The sequence below is a fragment of the Gobio gobio genome (assembly GCF_949357685.1).
Source record: "Gobio gobio genome assembly, chromosome: 17".
NCBI classification, from domain to species: domain Eukaryota; kingdom Metazoa; phylum Chordata; class Actinopteri; order Cypriniformes; family Gobionidae; genus Gobio; species Gobio gobio.
Genome location: NC_137110.1, coordinates 14067390 through 14075082, shown reverse-complemented (window position 1 = coordinate 14075082; position 7693 = coordinate 14067390).

The window sequence follows — 7693 nt, the reverse complement described above, 5'->3', positions numbered from 1 at the left end:
CTTCCCTGACTGGACAAGCTAATTAAAACGTCAATAACAAACTTAACTAGGGAATCACCAAAATGCAAAAAATATTCTGCTTTAATTTTGTGTAAGTGACGATCAACAGTGGATGATAATAATATGTATAATAATGAACTGATGGTAACACTGCGCTTGAAACCTGGAAAATGCTCCCATCGGAGGACACATTTCAAGGCAGGAAGGCACGTCCGAATCTAATGTTAGCTTCACTTCCTGTCTCCTGAGATACCTTCATCTGATCTATTTTTGAAGGCAGCATATTTGTATCCTTCGCTGCCTTTGAAATCCCACAATCCTGTGTTTTCCATTCTGTGACAGTTGAGCTAGGGGGAAAAATGGCGTCCGAGAGTTGCGTTTGCTGGCCAGTTTGTGTGTAAATGTACGTTTTTTACCAACATGTTCTACTTCTAAAGTCATTTCTAACGAGAAATGACTAATGTAGTAATTAAATATTTGTTTAGTTCTCACCAACGCTCTCTCTATTTTGCTGTAGCTCATTAAACTGTTACACTGCCTAAGAAATCTGTCCGAAATCAGTTTCGTGAGGTGCCTTCATGCACAAACGTTGTCTCATAAGGCAGCGAGGCAGCTGCCTATAAATCGAAAACAAGCAGCGCCTCTCACACAGAGAAACTCAGTCACATACTGCAGTAAAAATTCAAAGTTTTTAATATGCGAATACTCCCTTGACCCCGCCTCACCAGAGCTCAATACCACAATGACATATAATAGGCCTAAGTTACAGTTAAAAAACATCACACGACCAAGAGTGCTGTTTTCCTGAATACCACCACGATTGAAAATGTGACACTGATTTCATATGACAGTTCCATAAACAATTAATTAACATTAAGTCACTTACATTTTGGATGCAAAATTTACTGTTTTTGTTCTATTTCAGCAGCGAAAATATAACGCATTTCACAGCAACAAGTGCTGAATGATTCAGCGTTTTGAACAAATCAGTTCAATCAAATGACCTGTTCATAAACGACTGCCTCATTCCTGAACAAATCAGCCGTTTGAACGAATCGACTCAATGATTCCCTCAATTAAGACCTGCCGCCACCTACTGGCAGTTTAGTTTCATGTTTAAACATTCTTTCCAACATTTCTTATTTGTATTCAAAAAAAATATTTAAAACAATCTCATAACATTATTTAATGCAGTTATAATTTTTCAGTGTAAATTATTGAACTTGATTGTTAACAGCACCATAATATGTCTTATTCCAATTTAATGTAGGCCTATTGATCAAATTTAAGAATATAAAAGGAAAGCTGAAGCATAGCCTATATTTAATAAGATTAGGGGGGGAAATTCCCTTTATAAAAGGTAAAAATATCATAAATATGCAGATTTAAAAATACGTCAAAGCTGATTAAACACTGGTGAGAATATCACTTCAGAATAATGATATTTAACTCAGATCACCCTGATAGATAACCAGAATTGTAAGTCAGAATGTAAACTGGGCTACAGATGGTAAGCACAATTACATTAATCCAAAACTAACTTTTTAGTTAGTATAATAATCTTTTTTTAATTATTAAAATATAGACATTAAGAGAATAAATTGTTATGCAAGTACTTTTACTTTTAATACTCATAGCCTACATTTAAAATGAGGTACTTTTTACTTAAGTAGGGTTGTCATCGTGGTATTTCCACTTTTACTAAAGCAAATATGTCTCTAGTTATTTGTACTTTTACTTAAGTACTGAGATTCAGTACTTCCTCCACCACTGCTTATGTCAGATTTAATCAATAAATTCAATCTGAATAAAAAGACACTGTATGGCTATTACCAATAAAATAAAATCAGTCAATCAACAAAATCCATCTTTGTATTTACACTTAATGCAGCTCAAGCGCCATGAATGGATTTACACTGCAATTAAAATAATCAGTGTTGGGTGTAATGCATTACTAACTCATTAATTAATTGCTGTCATTTATTTACTTTCCCTTCGAAAAAAAAAGTAAGATATTAATTTAATTACAGTTACTTCCAATGTTACTCCATTAAATAAGGTATATAACAATTCTGTATAAAACAATAGTAGATTTAACATCCAAATTTTACATTTTATTTTAAAATGTAATATAGCCTTCTCCCTTTAAATACTCTGGTCAGTTCAAGAACAATTTATGCAATTTTATATTATTTATTTGAAAGATTTAAAAGAGTTTCTTGTCTATCTTTGTATTGTTCACCTGGTCGAGGTTGATATGGAATTTAGAAAATAATTTGTATAAGTAGCCTAATCATAACTTTTTAGAGAGAGAGAGAAGTTGTAATATAATTACACCATTGAATATGTAATTAGTAGCTAGTAATTATTATTTTTTTTGAGAAACTTACCAAACACTGTGCATAGAGATTCCTGTGTTAAATATAATATAATATACAGTTTTAATGTAGAAATATTAATTGATTGAAAAAAAATGAAATAATTGGCTACTTTTTAAATATGAAACTAAAACCAGGGAACTCAATTTATTTCTACTATCTCCGTTTAATATTCAGGGAGGGGGAGGAGTGTTTGGGAAACTCGTTTGGAAACAGTATTTAATTTGATGCCACTTGTGTGAATGTGTGTGTTTGCTGCTTCTGGAGCTGCTTAGGTTGAGCTCACTATTGTGACATCATAGTGGAGATTCTGTTCTGGAAGCTCTCAACTGCAGCTCTGACTCTGGTTTGCTGTTGGTGTGTTAGGAGTGAATAGATCGAAAGACTTTCGAGACTTTCTGCAGATATCGACTGCAAATATTGAATTCACTCAGCATTCAGTGTCCATAATGGCGCTGTTTAGTAGTGTAATTAGACAACTGTTTGAGCGTTTTCCTGACTTCTTGCTCAGAAGGGAGACACCTCAGAGAGCACAGCAGTGTGCAGCTCAAGAACTAGCGGCAGAGAAACTTCCAGAGCAGCGTGAGGCCTTCGACTCCACTGCCAATGACAGGAAGCGCAGGAAGAGACGCCGCAAGGTACCTGAAAAGTACCCGCTTGGAGAGAGAGAGGAGGAAAGAGAGGTGAAGGTCAATAAGGGAGGCAGTCATAAAGATGAGGCTGAAAAGACACTCAGCCTTGAAAAGATAAAGAAGAGAGGACGTGTACACCAGAAAAAAAGCGAGATGCACAGTCTGGAAAAGCTGATGGAGGGAGGAAGTGAGCTTAGAGAAGCTGGAGAAAAGAAAAGGTTGAAAAGAAAACAGATGGAACGGAAGCTCACAGAGCCAACGCCACTTCTTGTGGAGGTCAAACCTGTGCATACAACAATCCGATCTTCCTTCCTGAAGCCAATAGAGGGAGAACTACCAATGCTTCCAAGTGTCTCCGGACACCTCGTTCTACCAGCCGCTCACTTGGAACCCCTGCCGCCAGTGACAAAACCTGTGCATCCTCAGAAACCGGATCCAGCACCTGAGGATGTGTTATCCCTGTCATGTTCTCCACTTCAAGTGGATTGCGACAAACCGTTGGCGGTTCTTCCATGTCCCGATGAAGTTGTTTCCTTCCGATGCTCTTCATCCCATGTGCTTCCATTGGTGGTTCCTCCACGCCCCACTCAAGCACCTGAAGAACGGTTTTCCATCCGTCACTCTTCATCCCAAGTGCGTCATCCCAGACGACTTCCTCCGAGCCCCACTCCTGCACCTGATGAAGTCATTGCTCTGCAACATCCTCCCAGCCGGAAGCCTCAGTCGTTCACTTCTTCCCTGTTTGAGCCACCTCCGCAACTCATGCTGATTGACATAGAGGATGAGGAGAACGAGTACGTGGAGTACACAGGGAAGACCATCCGGGCCAGTGACTTACTCAAGTCTGAACGCCCCCAAACGCCAGAGGCTGAAATCAAACCGAGAAAGATGTTTGCTTGGTTGGAGAAGGACAGCGAGGTGCAGGATGAAGCGTGGGCGAGTGAAGTGGTGGAGGAGGTCCAGGCATTTGAGGAAGAGGAAGGTGCCCCCGGTGAAATGGGAGACTCCAAGGCCATACAAGGCTTTTCGGATGATGCCCCTGACGGCCCCAAGAACGAGACCCAGCCCAATGTGAACATCCAGACAAAGTGCAAAAGAAAAGCGCCATTTGCTCTGTTGACCTGGGCACAGGAGAAGGCCAAGAAAAAGCAGGAGAAGAAAATACTCAAGGAGAATAAGCGAAGAGAAAAAGAGTGGCTGCTGGAACGCTACCTGAACGATCTGAAACTGAAGCACTTGTGGATCAACCGCAACTCCTCCTAATGCAGATCATCGTCCCTCTTCACCTTTAACCTGTGTAAATAAAAAAGTCTGCATACTAAAAGTCGAAAGATTCATGACTCTCCCTGACTACTAAAACATAAAACATGTGTACACTCTAAAAACGTTTACTATGATTTACAAATTTTTTTGGTGAAACATTTTAAAGCAGTGTAATCAATTACATACACCGTATAAGTTGAACAAATGCAAGTCAAAAAATTAAGTAGATCTAAGTAACTACATTTGGCACATTTACAAATAAAATTGAGTAGAAAAAAATTGAAGAAAAAACATTTAAAAAACAATATTTATGAGTAATATTAACTGCTTTTATTCATGAGTAATATTAACTCTTATAGTATAACTTTAATATTAACTTTTTAATTTCTTCTAAACCTTTGTAAAATACTCCACACAACCACACTTATACATGACATTGGCCTTGATTGTCGATGAGTAACGTTACAGCAATACAGCATATATTACAGTTTTGTAACAATAACATGTATACAATATTGGCAACATTTAAACTCTTGTAACAAACATTTTAGAAGTAAAAATTAAACATTTAAAAGTAATTCAAGTGTAATCACTTGACTTTTCCTTTTGTAACCTGTCTGTTAACCAATGTCCACCGTATCAGCGCCTTCAGGCTCTGCGGGTGGACTTTGAACTTCAGACCACCGTCCTGCGTTTCACTCGTAGCTCAAAGATGCTGCAACGCGCTTGACTCCATAACCTGCCAATAAACAGTTTTAAGAACATTTTATCATCCAAATGAATTATATTCATTATCCTAAGGAATAAATTTGTGTGCTTTGGCTTCAATGACAGATGCCACACCTGTTTAGGTGACTCACATTGCGTCCTGTATGTTGTTTTGCATTAAATAAAATTATTTTAAGCAAAGTAATAATTTTATAGATAAAATAAAAACACAAAAACCTGAATTTCACAGAGGAAATCCACCAATTCGGCAACGCTGAGAAGAAGGAACTGCTCTGGAGACTGAAGAGAATTCAAACAGCCTGCGCTCAATCAACCTTCCAGCCGCCGTCACGCCAAGGGGCGGGGGAGGGGTGCAGTGTTATAATCGAGTAAAGTTACTCAATTTCTTCAGTGTGTGTTAAAGATTAATAATCTTGATTTGAATTAATTAAATATTTATGGTTCTTGAAACAGATCAATTTAATTCTCCTTTCTCAAATATTTTGATGGAATTTTCACAAATATATTAAGTATATTTTAAATAAATAATTGGTTATTCGAACACTAAATTCTTTTAGTGAAAAAAACTTAAATATAACTGTAAATTTGAGACAAAATTAACTGTTGGATTTTTAGTCAATTATTTTGGTATGTTCAACTCAAAACATCAAGTAAATGATATTTAGAGATTTTATTAAGTTAATAAAGTTAATTATTACTGTGATATTTACTATTTTATAGTAAAATAAATTTTAAAATTTAAAGATATTTAAGCCACTGAATTATTTTTTAGATATGAAGTGAATCAATTTGAATTAATTTGAATAGAAAGTGAATCATTCAATGCATTTCTTAACAGTGAAGTTCACAGATCAATATTTTCTCTGATCCTTCCAATCCATCACCTCCATGCTCGTCTTTTCATGTTTTTGCAACAACTGTAGCCTATGTGAATTTTTACTTTTGCCTCATTGCGTCAAAAAATGCACATGATCATATAAATCCATTTGTGAAAGTAAATCCATTCATTTAATTTGGCATGTCCTCTCTTGGAGGCATGGAGATCAGAGATGGAAGAAAGGAAAGAAAGAGTCGAAAGGAAGGCAAATCATTAATTTAACTCTGTGGAGTGAAGAAAGGATGAGAAGAGTAATGTCAAAAACGGACAAAATGTGTACCTTGAATGCTTTGGATAAAAGTGTCTGCCAAACGCAGTTAAAATGCAGAGCAAAACGCTTTAAAATAAGGACACAATCAAAATTCATTTAAAGTGTTTAGAGTGTTTTTTTGTTTTACAATGGTTGACATGTTCCTCTTATTAAGTTTTTGTTAGCCTTTTAATATGTTGTAGAATCATCAATATTCTGATTTCATCAAATTGTCAAAACAACATGTTCTATCAGTTGTTTGTAGAATTTTACTCATATAAAGCTACAAGTTTTTGGGTTTGTTAAATATGTTGATGAATATGTTTGTTTGATATGTTTTAATAAATGATGTGTTTTTAATTAAGATGCAGGATCAATTTTGATAAATCAGGGACGGCCTTCCTTAAAAGGAAATTTGTCTGGAGTGCATGATCTAAAATGTTCTATTGCGAATGAAGCTTATGCAGCATAGTAGTTAATATACTACACCAAATGTCAAAATTTGATTGATTGACAGGTGGGCGGGACTTCCGGTATAGGGGGCGGGACTTCCGGTGTAGGCGGGACTTCCGGTGTAGGCGGGACTTCCGGTGTAGGAGGGACTTCCTGTATAGGCGGGGCATCCGGTGTAGGAGGGACTTCCTGTATAGGCGGGACTTCCTGTTTAATAAATCATGTGATTGACATTAGGTTTTGATGTTTTTGACAGTTGGTTTTTGACCTATTGTCATAATAAATCATATGATTGACATTAGGTTTTGATGACTTTGACAGTTGGTTTTGATGTCTTTGATGACTTTGACAGTTGGTTTTTTGACATTAGGTTTTTTTGACATTAGGTTTTTTTGTTTTGATGAATTTGACAGTTGGTTTTTTGTTTTTGAATGCGGTATAATAAATCATGTTATTGACAGAAGGTTTTATCTTTTGAAGTCGCTGTTATCAGAAAATTCCCCGCGCATCCCACAAACATCTGTTCTTTTAAAACAATATAAGCCTTACAAATGCAATCAGTTAAATGTTTAAACAATGAAATAAAAAATAAAACATACAGGGAAATGTATGAAACAAAATAAAAAATCAGCTTACATGTTTATTAAAGAGTTAAAGAAAAAATAAAACAGGTTATGAATGTATAAAACAAAAAATCATCTCACGGCCCCTCTGCCTTCTATTCACACACAGCAGCGTTCACCTTGAGCGCGCCTCTCAAAAACAGGGACGCGCGCATCTATGTATGTGCGTGTGTCTGTGTGTAACAGGCACGGTCTTTATTTTTTCCAATTACAATCTTTTTCGATAGCCGCTCTTCCGCAGGGAGTCGTCCTGATTGTGACAGTTCGGCGTAAAATATGGTCCCGCACGGCTCAGATGTTTTACAGGTCAACTGTAAAATACCCTTAAACATACCCATACCACCACACCTGTCGCTAACTTTACCCGTATCCCACCTCAATATCAAAAAACGCACTATATAAAATCTCTCTCACTGTCTCTCTTTCTCACGCATCCAGGGGTGTAAAACCCTGCTGAAATGTGAGACAGTCAGCATTGGGGCAGCAAA